Genomic DNA, 14,077 nt, shown 5'->3' with positions numbered 1-14,077 from the left:
GATGTAATGCTACCATTAAACCTGCCATGGGATTTCCAGTTGACAGTGTCTGGGTTTTATGCCATTTAGCCAGAATTTCCGGCCTATAAGCCGCAACTTTTTTCACAGGCTTTCAACCCTGCGGTTTATGCGGTGATGTGTAATTTGTGCATTTTTTCGAACGGCCGCAAGGGGGGACTCGAGCGGAAAAGGTGAGAGTGAGACCGGTGGAATATATGTGCCGAGAAAGGGACTTTTACCGATCCGGCACCGTTAGTGCTGCGCTAGCGTGTTACTGGCATGTCACAGTGAATTTTACCAGTATGTTTTTTTAACTGGCCGTGTTAGTCTGGTGCTAGCGTTAGCATTTGCGCGGTGGCGCTAGCGTAAAACTCTGTGCACCGTCTTAGTAAATATCTCGTGTTTCAATGTCGGTTTCAATGTGGCCACTTGCGGCTTTTACAAGGCTGCGGCGTATGTATGTACCAAATGGTATTTCCTTTACAAATGTACTGGGTGAGGCTTATAACCAGGTGCGCTCTGTAGGCCGGGAATTACGGTACGCTAGGCTATCTAAGAACACACAATAATGGCAGTGCTTGACTTGGAGGAACAATAACACGGTCACGTTTATCAAGGATGGAAAATATTACAGTGCCATGTGTTGGAAATTGAAGGCTTTTCCAAAACATATTCAAAAGTCAGCCTGTTTACAGGAAATCCCTTTATGTCCTGATTTCATGACAAAGTCGTTTTACGCCAAGTGCAGTCACGGTGAGCATATGAAAAGGGGAGGGAGCATCTTTGGTGTGCTGAACTTCAAGATGTGGCAAGTGAATAAAGAAGAAGCGAGCGTGTCAGCCTGACCTCGGTTTAACGCCTGTACTTTGTCCTTTCCTGCCTCGCATTAAAAGCTCAACAAGTCAGGCAAAAAAAAAAAGGATTAAATCACCTGAAAAGAACATGTGATGGTGGGGGAAAAAAATTACAAATATCACAGAGTTGAGAGTATGGCTTGTGCTTACCACTTTGAGACGCAATTATCCCCTCAGCCATGGCCCGCACTTATTCTCGCCTCCTTCGCTGTAGTGTCCTCGATTCTCGGTCTTAATCTGCAAGAAGATGACAGAAAGAATGATGGGAAGGCTTTTAAGCCACACTGACGATCAATAAATGTTTCCAGAGGAGCTCACTATTTGCACATTAGATAATCGCACTTTTATAGCAAATATTCCTAAGCAAGAAGCGGCTATTGGATCGGTTTTTATGGGGCGTCATCCGACTTCGCTGCCGGGATCTGTCGCCAGACTGAAACAAATGTGAGTTTATCTTTGAATTACACCTAGAAATGCCAAACTGACCTTAAAGCAGCTGCTTCAAACAGGAAATGGTATATTTTCTTTCCATGATAGATGTTTACTACATTTCATGTGGCCAAGATAAACTGGCTTCAAGAAAACACAAACAAGTTCTGCTCTCAGACAAAAGTTCTGCTGTTGAAACTAGCAAAAACTGCTTGCTGTCCTGAGGGAAGGAACCCAGTCAAGAGTGGCGTCAAGTCTCGACTACCGCGTTCACGCTTAGCCCCTCCTGCATAAGAGCTGCAGTCAAAATTAGCTCAGGTTGTTAGATGTTATACTACAAAAAGACTCGCACCATCTTTTTTTGCTGATCCAGAGAGAAAGAGGTCAAGAACTAAGCCTAGAACAACGCCAAAACTTGATTGAAAGACTTCGATTCTTGACGGATTTTCTTAAAGGTCTAGTGTCATCCCTATAAAAAAAAATGCATAACATTATTCACTTAAATATCTATAACAAAAAATAAATGTGAGCGGAGAGCGCGTCATCCATGCGCAAAGTTGCGGAAGTGTCATTCGACATGCAAGTGGTCGCCATGTTGGCTGCATGTCCTGTCCGTGATGTCACCCAGGACATTCACCATTGAAATCACGCGGTGGACCCTACTATGGGAGACGAACACGCCCCTTCTGAAACGGAAGCTCTTTTCGAAGAAGAGAACATCACGCAACCGAGTGAAGTTACCGGGGCAATATTACCCCATCGTTTCGTGCCATATTTAGATGATATGCGGATCACGGCCAAACCACCTCCCCGCGGAGGTGATAAACGCCCCTTTCGGTGGCGGACATGAGCCACCGAGGCGAGGCCACCCCGGCCGACAAGGCCGAGCCTGCCACCGGCTGGTAGCGATACACAAAGCCTGCACAGAAGCCTTCCCATGTGCACATCGACACATTTAGCAACCCTGATTTATGTATTACGCACCCCCAACTATTGTTTTTTTTAATAGCTGTATACACACCTATCTGTCATTTGGAACCCACAAAGCTCTCGTCCATTGCACCCGTCCAATCCATTTTTCCCGACGAACCGGGTCTCTTGCAAAGTTATGAAGTGTAAATCCATCCTTCCGAGTGCTCAAGCAATGTCCAGGAACGCAACGAGCCAGCATTTTGGCTAACGCAAAGGAACAACGAGCTACCTTCCCGGAGGCAAAACAAACAAACGAGTCCACTTGAGGGCGGGTCTGTCCTTTACATCACTTCCTGCTTCTTCTCGAAAGCAAATCCCTCGAGAGGATTTTCATGGCAGGAGTGACAAAAAGTCAAAAACGTCAAAATCAGGTTTTGTGGTGCTGCTGTTTTTTCATTAATAACATACTAAAAATCATGCATTTCATGACAGTGGCCCTTTAACGTGTCTCTCGTCTTAAATTCTTCTGGACCAGTAAACAGTTGCAGCTACTGTATCAGTTTTGTCAGCTTCATGTAACATCAGCTGAATATCTGGGTAAGACTCCAAACAACCAAGATGAACCATGTCCACATACATCCTTGAAACAAATCATTTTCCCATCCGCAGAAATTCGGTCCTATTTCGTCGCATCTTCGACCGTTACAAAAAGAGCACCAAAAAAAATAGACGCGTCTTTTCAGAATAGCTGTACAGCTTAGGATCGGTTCCACTGAAAAACAGGTCAATAGACGAGGTTGTAAGCCGTAAACTAATTCTGTTTCAATTTGTCATGTGGGGGGTGGGGGGGGGGGGTGGGGGTTGTAATAAGCCTCCTTTCACATACTAAACGTGGCGGCTGAGACAGCAGCTTTACCGAACCATTGCCAGTTCGCAAGGTGGTCATTTTCTCTGGGACACTGTTTGAAAAGCTGAAGAAGAGAGAGAGAGAGAGAGAGAGAGAGAGAGAGAGAGAGAGAGAGAGAGAGCCACAATCTGTTCCCCTCGTTTGTCGGCCGTTGTTACTGATGCTGCGTCTGTTATGGCCTACAGGAGGCCCGAGCGCATTAGGGTGCTTTTTTTTTTTTTTAAATTCCCCCGACCCCTTTGTGAACGGCGCAGAGCATCGTGGCGACGGAGCGTCGCATCTTGACGGCAGGTGGCAAATGATGCACTAATGCATCCTGTAGAATCAAGGCCAGGCTTGTGGCGGGCATGAGCGCCCTTTTCCTATTTTTCACATGAGGCGGGATGCGACGGATTCTCGCTAAGGACCGATTATGCCACGGGTGTCAAACTCAAGGCCCGGGGGTCGGAACCGGTCCACCATTATATGGGCCACGAAGGCAAATTTGACTCTTGTTAAAATCTGGACCAAAATTTCAAATTGTCATATCATAAATGATAACATTGACACATTACAAGCATTTTTGTGTTCTCAAACATTAGGAGTTGAAAAACCCATGACCCTTGATTTCTAATTCCAAAATGATTTCCTAAATTTCATGTATAAATTTGAAGAGGCAATTGATGAAAGATATTCGTGGTTTCATACGACCTCTGAGGGAAACCGTGACGACAATATGTGGCCGTGACGAAATGAGTTTGACACCCCGGGATTACGCGATGATCACTTTTCAAAATAAAAGAGGAAATTTTGAAACTATAGTCCTGCACTCCCATTCGATCACTTCAACATCACCAACATTTATCGCACCTTTTGGCCAAAGTGACCACAAGCATTGCCTTTTCAATCCTGTTAAGCGCATAAAGTATAAATACAGTCAAGTATCGTTGTAAACGACAACACGCATGCATTTATATACAGTGGTACCTCTTTTTACGAAATTTATTCATTCCGGAAGTCATTTTATAACGTGACATTTTTTTGGGTCGAAGTACATTTTACATTGAAATAGCCTAATCATAAGAAGAGGCAATATTTTTCCGAGGAGGCGTTTCGTAACCTGAATTTTTCGTGACTGTAAACCAGGAGTGCCCAGACTTTTTCACCCCAAGATCTACTTTTCAAGCAGCCAGTCTCTTGCGAGCTGCTAAGGTTTGGGTGAAATGATGATGCTCCCAAACAGTTTTAAGGTTAATATGTTATCATGCCTCCTATATTAAAAATACAGAATTAGCTTTTTGTGCACTGTATTGTCAGTGCTTTCATCCTCAATCAGGATGTGGTTAGGGTTTTTAGGAATTTTAACTTTAACACCAGACCTTCATGTGAAGGTTGGAGTACACAGAAATCATTTCAAATCCAACAAGATCTGTAGATCCGAAGCGTTAGCACAGACTAGCTTTAGCTGAGAGGTAGGCAAGTCGATTAGCGATGTAGCGTTGAAGCCAGAGGTCTACATACATTGCGCGAACACACATTTTTCATTTTTTTTTTTATGTCTCACTGTCTGAAGTCAAATCAGACTAAACCTCTCCTGTTACAGGTCCAGGATCACCCAAATTACTTCATTTTGTTTAATGCCGCAATCACGAGTTAGAATGTTATAATAGTTTCAAAATTTGACATACATTTCCTGAGTATTGAGTAGGATTTCCTTTGAACTGCATGACTTGGGTTAAATATTTTGTGCAACCTTCCACAACCTTCTGACAGTACATTGCTGGAATTCTGGCCTATTCCTCCTGACAGAACTGGTGTAACTGAGTCGGGCTTGTCGGTTTCCTTGCTCACACACACCTTTTCATATCTGCCCACAGATTTTTAATAGTATTCAGACCTGAAACAGGGGAGGTTGAGTCTGATTCGACTTCAGACAGTGAGACCAGAAATGAAATGTTTGCAAAGTCCATGTAAACTTCTGAGTTCAACTCTAAGTAGGTAGATCGGTAGGTAAAGCTGCCTCCACAAGTGAAAATCTTTGCAGAAGATGTCTCTGTTGTGGGGAGATATGCTAATCGGTGGCTTTGAGCAAGCGCCCTTCATTTGGAATCTGGATGAGGATCGGTGGGTTTCAGTCTTCAAAGTTTGTTATATCACCATAATCAGTGGTGCTAGTCACTGTGTTGAAAAAAGAGGGACTAAAAAAAAGACAAGCTTTGTCGTAACCACTTGTTCCCCCCCCCCCGCCCTTAGTGTCATTCAAAGAACAGAAGAACGTCACTCAGGTTTAAAAAGACACACGGGGGAACCCTTTTAAACTGTGAAAAGAATGGCATGTCTCCTTTAAGACTACGTGCTTTCTGTTATATGGAAATGACTACAATCCAACAAGGTGTATGCAGAACCATAAAGAGGTTATTGCTCAAGTTCCACTTTCCACGAACATCCGGTGCGGACGAAAAGAGGAGGAAGCCGGATGGAGGATTCGGCTAAATGGCTCCTTCACGTCCATCCCATCAATATTCTCTGGTCATTGTAACGAGTCCGCTCCAGGCTTTAATGAGGGGATCCAGCAGATAAATGAAGAAATTAAAAAAAAAAAGTGGATGGCAGTTGTCCTTGAACTCTTAACAGTGCGCTCACAAGCGAGCCATGTCAAGAGTAATTTTAACAAGAGCGTCCCAAGATGGACGTGTCGCATCCTCTTTCAGTCTTTGGACCAGAAAGAAGATGGCTGTCTCGCTCTCATCGTCACATTACGAAGTCAGGCACGCCTTTTGGCATAATCGCCACACGCTTGTGTTTTATCCTGCAGCCTGGATGAAGGAAGTCATATTATAAGAGAGAGAGACAGACAAAGACAGAGAGAGAGAGCGAGAGCGAGTGTGTGTAGCGGGCATGTAGCAAGGACTTTGTGGAGTTTAGAGGACACTCTCTTGACAAGAGTCTCTAAACTGATAAAGAACTTCAACCTTGAAACCCTAAAAAGAAACCGCACAATATCGGATGGTTTTTTTGGGTTGTGTTGTCTGCCCTTGTCACCATGGTGAACAGAGGAGAGAGAGAGTGGATACCACTTATAGGCCCATGCCCCAGATATTTTGAACACCAAGTTGGGAGTTTTACCAAAGACATTAAAAGTTTAGATTGTATTTTCGCTCTTGGAGAACAGACAAGATCTGATCACAAAAGCCTTGCCACACCAGACAGGGACAACAAACAACAGCAGACCAGAAGTCCAGAAAAGTTGACACCAGACGATATCACAAAAAAGCCCAGGAGAGCAGAGAATAACAGATGGTGGTGTAAAACAGACAAGACCCAAGACCAAACTAGAAGAGGAGGATTCTATGAATGAAAGGAAAAGCATTGTTTGCATTTTTACTTTTGAAGAACAGGTTAGAAGGCCATCTTAGAAAACCAGGGCAAGGTGGACAGACGAGACACAGTGCAGGCCAGCAATATGTTCCAAGAAAGACCAAAAGAGTCAATGGGAATTTTCACTTACCTATGAGAGACAAGCAAACCTGACCAGGCCACATAAGACCACACCAAGACTACAAAAGAGGCCAGAAGACCTGAAAAGACAAGAATCTTGGAAAAGAAGAATCTTGAGAATCTTGCTAAAGACAGTAAAAACAAATTCATTTTCACTCCCAGAGACAAGACTAGAAGGCCAGGCCAGGGTACTAAACCAGGGTGAAGAATTGACAAGACCGTACCATACCAGACCAGGTGGAAGACCTGAACAAGAGACTAGACTAGATGTAATGGAGACCGGAAGAATTGAAGTATAGACAGTAAAAGCATTGATCGTATATTCGCTCGCAGACACCAGACCAGAAGGCCAGCTCAGAATACCAGACCAGCGTGAAGAAGTGAAAAGATCGGACCAGGAAATATGACCGGGCCAGGAGACTAGATTAGAGCGGCCGAAGACCATAAGAAATGAAGTAACGGCAGTTAAATACACACCCCTATATTTTCACTTGTTGAGTGAAACCAGCCCTGCCGACCAGACCAAGACAGACCATGATACCAGATGAGGAAACCAAACCTGACTAGTAGACCAGACTAAACTAGACTTGATTAGGGATCAAATCAAACCAGGGTGGAGACTTGATAAAAGAAGACAAAACCACACCGGAAGACAGCCTGGGATGCCTGATTATCTGACGAGAAGTCTAGAAACCCAGACCAGATGATGAAATGAGACCTGACCAGGAGAACAGAACAGGATAGGGACTGAACAAGAAAAGACAAACCCACACCAGGACACCAGACCAGAAGTCCAAGTGACCTAGACAGGAGATCAGACAATACAGCATCAGAGGATCAGACTTTGAGTCTAGATCAGAGCAGTAAAACTGTATCGCTCAAATACAACCTGAAGAGGGATGTTTACTATTCTATTCATTTACAATCCAATCCCTTTCAAACCAACTCTGATTTTGATGATGACAAGTTCATTCGCCTTGCTGGACTTTATTTTTGTCTTGTTTTCAAGATTATGAATGAATCCACATCAATACATCTTCACAGCAAATAAAGTCATCCGGCCCAGGGACAATCAAATGCCAGACCGCATTAAAGGGTCTTCGGCAAGTTAATTGTCGCTATTAAGTCACATCCATCACTCCCGCACATGCAGTCGGTGCCACACATCATCATCCCGCCTTCTGTATTCTTACCCTTTTCCACGTATAATAAATAAATTACGTCTTCTATTACACTCTGCACATGCTTTATTATTAAGATGATATGCCACACTTTTTAATCGACTAAAAAAAAAAAAAAACATTAAATTGCAGTTAATAAATCCTGACAGGAGACTTGAAGCGTGGCAGTTGGTGTAATAAGTAACTACACCGTGTAATACCTCTGACAGTGATACTCTAAACCAGGGGTTTTCAAACTGGGACGTGTGGATTGTTTCAGCCCCCGAATTTAGAATTTTTAGTGCAAGCACCCCCCGCCCCGAAAAAAGATTGAAAACCACTTCTCTTGACATAGTATTATGAAGGCCCCAAATTACAAATTTGAGGACTTTTGCAAACTCAAAAACTTTGCAGGCACTTTCATCCGATTGATCCATTTGATCAGGTTCACTGGCTAAATTCCCCAAAACTAGCTCCCTGGCAGCCCTCGAGATTTGGAGAACATCAAGCCCCCGATTCCAGTTTCACTGAACAGTCTGCCATTTTGGTTCAAAGCAACCATTGTCGAAGTATGTTGACCGATCAAAGAATTAAAAAGAAAAAAATCCAGCTGCCGACGCTAGTAATTAGCATGCGATAAGCATGTCCATCACGAGTAGACCCAGACCCAAGACACAAAGTCTTCCATTTTGATTTGATGAGTCAATTTTAAGTGCATTTTGAATTCTTAACCAAATTCAAAAATTCAGATACCGGACCCATTTTCACTTATCTGTGTGGCGTTTATTGCCTTTTGCACCCAAGCAACAAACAGCTTACGTATCAAATTTAAACGGTGTCATCGATTCATTCTGACCTGTTAAGCATACAACAAAAAGGGGGGGGGGGGTGATTTGGATGGAAGGGGGCCTTTAAAGGTCAAGTGTCATCCCTATGAACATGCTAAAATAGATATTGTAATAGAATACACAACATGACTCATTTCAATGTCTATACTAAAAATTAATATGAGCGGTGAGCACCTCATCCATGCGCAAAGTTGCGGAAGTGTCATTTGACATCCAAGTGGTCGCCATATTGGCTACATCTCCTGCCTGTGATGTCACACTGGGACATTTGCCATTGAAAACACGCTGTGGCCCCTTACTATGGGGCACGGCCCGTCAGACACGGAAGATCTTTTCGAAGAAGAGAACATCTCACAACGAGTTAAGTTACCGGGGCATATTTAGAGGATATGCGGATCACAGCCAAAACCGACTCCTTGTCCGATCCACTTCCGCGGCGGAGATGAGCCATTGCGACCGGCTCTTGGAAACTTATGAAGGGTAAATCCATCCTCCTAAGTGTTCGAGCAGTATCCAGCAATTCAACAAGTCGACATTTTGGCTAACACGAAGGAACAACAAACTACCTTCCCGCAGGTAAAACGAATGGAAACAAACAAGTCCACCGGAGTCCGCTCCTGCCCCATACGTCACTTCCTGTACGTCACTTTTTCTTTGAAAACAAATCCCTCAAGAGGATTTTCAAAAAGCTATACACGTCAAAATCATGTTTTGTGGTGAAAAAACGGACGGGTCCATACCGGCTGCTGTTTTTTCATTAATAACACGAAAAATCATCCATTTCATGACACTTGACCATTAAGGACATTAAATGCTACTTCAAGTGATTGAGGAACAAGATTTAATGATGGGCAAAATTAATAAAATAAATACATAAAAATCGTTTCACTACCACCCCATAACCTTAGAGGTTCCACTCATACCCTTGGCTAGCCATTGTTATCCATACAGCAATTTCACACACTCCTTTAATGCACCCCCCCCCCAAAACCGCAATTTCCGTCTTTAATCAAATGGAAGACATAAAAAGACGGTGTGTTCTGCAGAGAAAATTTTGCATACTTCAGATGGCACTATAAATAGATCCCATCCACCTCTACCGAGGAGAAAACCTCTCCATTTTGTTGCCCCCGCACCCGAGCGACTGTATTTCTACAGTGGGCTACTTGCTGTTCCCTGCACTTCACGTGGCAGATTAATGAAATGACACTCACATTTTTTTTTTTTTTTTTTAATCTCTTCCACTACGCTCATAGCGCTGAAACAACAGAGGCTAAATATGAAATATAAAAGAACGGCGATCATCATTCCAATCATCCAGGCAGATGACACGCCGGTCCAATTGTCCATCCGAGCCCCTGCCCGCCATCTACCCCCCACGGAGGTGACAATGAAATACGAACGGCGGCAAATTGAGATTCATCAGGCGACGCCTTCCCTCGCTGGTTGAAATCTATATTCAATTCTAGAGCATCTGTCACGGAGGCGGTGGGAGGGCCGAGGCACGCTGGGATTGAGAATCACTTGTGAAAATGAAAAAATATAATAAAATGCCCACTGTCCTTCAGGTTACCTCTCTTCTCACGGAATTTCACAGGGAACGTTCATCCGCTGTGTTTACGCCTCTTAAGTTCTTGTCGCAAAAATGCCGCCTTTTGGCAAAGTATTTTCAACTGTAACTGACATAAAACTCGAGCGTATAACTTAAAAAAAAAAAAAAAAAAAAAGAAAAGTTTCACTCGAGTTACTACCGGCGGATTTGACAATGCCGTCTAAGCCTATTAGCGCGTCTAACATCTTGCTTTATTTCTCAGTATTTGATCTTTTATTGTGTCGACCCCTCCGATTGGCCGTCAACCAGTTCAGGGGTGTGCCGACTTCCTGCTGCCCGAAAATAACTGGGATCGGCTCCAGCACTCCTGCGACGTTTGTGAGGATAAGCGGCTCTGTTCATGAATGTCGACCCACGACATTCATGCACTGGTCCGCTTGAAGGCGCGTCAAGAATTATGCAGCGGCAGAACCAATGACGGAACGGAAATGTCATTTTACCGAGCAGTCAGCGGATCCTGTCCCCTCGACCCGGGTTTGGTAAAAAGCTCACCATCTTGTTTACTCACCAAAAATGATCTTGAGATGAAAAGAAAACAGCCGCCGCAAAGGAGCAGAACGCGTTTTTCCGAGGGCTCCTTAGCTGCCCAACAAGGGGCCTGATGTCAAATATTTGCAGAAACGCAGCAACGATAGGAAAAGATTCAACTCTGTCGTGTCAAAACAATAGCTCTATTGTGGGAATGCATAATTCTGGTATATTGGTGTATGATATACACGTTAAATTTAAGAAACACTTGCCTAACCTAATGCGGTGCGAAAGCTGGAACGAGAAATTCTGGTCCAGGATTCCGCTCGAGAAAGAATGCAGACACTCAAAGGAGGCCGAGGTTTCTATTATTTTTGTTGTTGTTGCTTTTTAAATATCATTTATTACTGTTATTGCGTTTTCATTAATTGGATTCTCAAGCCAACTTCATACTTCTGCGGTTGTGCAGCCGACAACGCCCGCATTGTATCGCGTCACCTTTGTGGAGCACCGACGTGTTGCTTCTGTGTAGACTGCTGTGCACATGTCATAAAAAAGTGTCTGCACAGCGACAGACGCAGAGCTCATCTCTCGTGATTGGCCCGTTTTAGTCACATGCTTTGATGACACATTCATCCTCGCTCCTGACTCAACATACCACCAACATCACAACCTTCTCGATCGATTTTGGAGCAGAATTAAACGCGTCACCTGGTCCATTTGCTCAAGCCATTATTGTTGCTTTGTTCCTTGTTCTTTTTCTTTTCCTTTCGGCTTGTCCCGATTAGGGGTCGCCACAGCGTGTCATCTTTTTCCGTCTAAGCCTATCTCGTGCGTCTTCCTCTCTAACACCCACTGTCCTCATGTCCTCCCTCACCAAATCTATCAACCTTTTCTTTGGTCTTCCTCTCGCTCTTTTGCCAGGTAGCTCCAAATTCAGCACCCTTCTACCAATATACTCAATCTCTCACCTCTGGACACGTCCAAACCATCCAAGTCTGCTCTCGCGAACCTTGTCTCCAAAACATCCAGCTTTGGCTGTCCCTCTAATGAGCTCATTTCTAATCCTATCCGACCTGCTCACTCTGAGCGAGAACCTCAAAATCTTCATTTCTGCCACCTCCAGTTCTGCTTCCTGTTGTTTCTTCAGTGCCACCGTCTCTAATCTCTAATTTTGACAATATGCTGCAGTTCTTCTCCAGGTCAGAGATGTCGTTAAGGCTGGTATTGACGAGGACCCCACAGGGTGGAGTTTCCTCAGCACATTTTGGTCATTTCCGGTAGCCACTTTTACTTTACTTTCCTTAACAAGGAACAAAGCAATGTGTGGTGTGGAAGTCGTAAGTGGTAAGGAAGTGAAGGAATGGGTCCAAGCAGGGTGGAACAGTTGGCGGAAGGTGTCTGGTGTTCTATGTGACAGAAGAGACCCTGCTAAGATGAAGGGCAAAGTCTTATAAAACATTGATGGATTCGAGACGGTGGCACTGAAGAAACAACAGGAAGCAGAACTTGGGGTGGCGGAAATGAAGATGTTGAGGTTTTCGCTCAGAGTGAGCAAGTTGGATAGGATTAGAAATGAGCTCATTAGAGGGACAGCCAACGTTGGATGCTTTGGAGACAAGGTTCAAGAGAGCAGACTTGGATGGTTTGGACGTGTCCAGAGGTGAGAGATTGAGTATATTGGTAGAAGGGTGCTGAGGATGGAGCTGCCAGGCAAAAGAGCGAGAGAGAGGAAGACCAGAGAAAAAGTTGATGGATGTTGTGAGGGAGGACATGAGGAAAGTGGGTGTTAGAGAGGAGGACAAGAAGAAGAAGAAGAACAAGAACGAGAAGAAGAAGAAGAATGCTAACCTGTCCCAAAACTTTTAATTTCTCCAGGTCTAAAACTGCCCGGAGCCATATTGAGTACCGTTTCTAATACTTTGGTTAATTTACCGGACATTATGAAGCAAATTTCTCACTGGTCTGACTGAGCCGACAAGAATAATGAAGAATTTTTTATATACTCAAATCTCAAGCCCAAAGAGATGTAGAATGACTAATTTCACTTCATGTGAAATATTTGAAGCCGCCGCACAATAGCACCTGATTTAATCAAGCAAACATCCCAAAGATTAATGTTGCTTTCAAAGTGAACACTTTCGTCTCACCAAATGAACTTGTGCGCGCGCGCTTGCTGCCGGTTTGTTAGGGAAACAAATGAAGCCAAACGCGTGCCAGCTACGCGCGGCGGTACGACACGCGTTTCGGCGTCAACCCCTGGCAACTGTGCATCTGTTCTTGTTTAAAGACGAAATGGCTTTTCATCAGTTGCTTTGCCCGCCATCAAGAATCCATAACGGCACCAGTAAAGCTCCTTACGAGTCCGCCGTGAGCAATGAGCTGTGTCGGGCCCGCGCATGCGCACGGATCTTCGTCTGGCCCTGCCCGCTCTCGCGCGTTCCAAAAGACGGCGTGTAATGAAGAAACAATCGATAAAGGCATGCGCCATTTGCTCCCTGCACACAAGTTGTGTCTCATTGTTTTTTTTTTTTTTTCTTTATTCTTCTTCCTAACGATTACTTAGGGCATACTCAGCACAAGGGAATTTGGGCCGTCCTTGCGTCCGCTTGAAAAAATGAAGTCTAGTATATTTGGCTTGTATACAAAAGTGCAGCACTTCTCCTATATAGAACTAAGTTTCTTTCGGCTTGTCCCGTTAGGGGTCGCCACAGCGTGACATCTCAGATGAACGCTCATATTTGTTTGGCACAGTTTTTACCCCGGGTGCCCTTCCTGACGCAACCCCTCTCGGGGGGTGGGGGTAGAGCCCCAGTCCGACACGAACTCACAACCCCTGGTTTACCAAACCTATGCTCTGACCACTGAGCTATGGAGTCCTCCCTTGGACTTCCCCTCTATAGATGGGTGTAATCCATGTATCGTTGCTGTTGGGGAAAAACCCTATACAGTCATGGCTGTGCTGGTTCTGGTATGGTTGTGCCGGTCCCCGATGCAGCGCGCACCGGTGCCTCATCTCCGTAATTACGTCCCACGTATTTATGGCCAAGCGCGCAGTCTGGTCTTTGCCAGATCATTGATGTCATGTCACGTTCCCGTAACTCCTTGTTTCCGCTCTTGCTATCCTGTGTACCAAACCCCGCCTTGTTCTCGACCTTCCTCTTGCGCCTCCCGAATCTGCTACTTGCTAGCGCGCAGTCTGGTCTTTGCCAGATCATTGATGCCATGTCACGTTCCCATAACTCCTCGTTTCCGCTCTTGCTATCCCGTGTACCGAACCCCGCCTCATTCTTGACCTTCCTCTTGTGCCTGCCGAATCTGCTACTTGCTAGCGCGCAGTCTGGTCTTTGCCAGATCATTGATGCCATGTCACGTTCCCGTTACTCCTCATTTCTGCTCTTGCTATCCTG

General features: G+C 44.6%; 1 protein-coding gene across 1 annotated transcript in view; it reads right to left on the bottom strand.

The window, feature by feature from the left end:
- Positions 1–14,077, bottom strand: part of lingo2 (leucine rich repeat and Ig domain containing 2) — a 270,223-nt gene that overhangs the window by 110,450 nt on the left and 145,696 nt on the right. The window contains exon 4 of the mRNA XM_061835769.1: positions 1,005–1,091. The gene's annotated coding sequence lies outside the window, so the exon portion shown is untranslated. The remainder of the gene's footprint in view (positions 1–1,004; positions 1,092–14,077) is intronic.

The sequence above is a fragment of the Syngnathoides biaculeatus genome, chromosome 11 (assembly GCF_019802595.1).
Source record: "Syngnathoides biaculeatus isolate LvHL_M chromosome 11, ASM1980259v1, whole genome shotgun sequence".
Taxonomy (NCBI): Eukaryota; Metazoa; Chordata; class Actinopteri; order Syngnathiformes; family Syngnathidae; genus Syngnathoides; species Syngnathoides biaculeatus.
The sequence above is the reverse complement of the archived record's forward strand: the minus strand, read 5'-3'. Positions and strand labels throughout refer to the sequence as shown.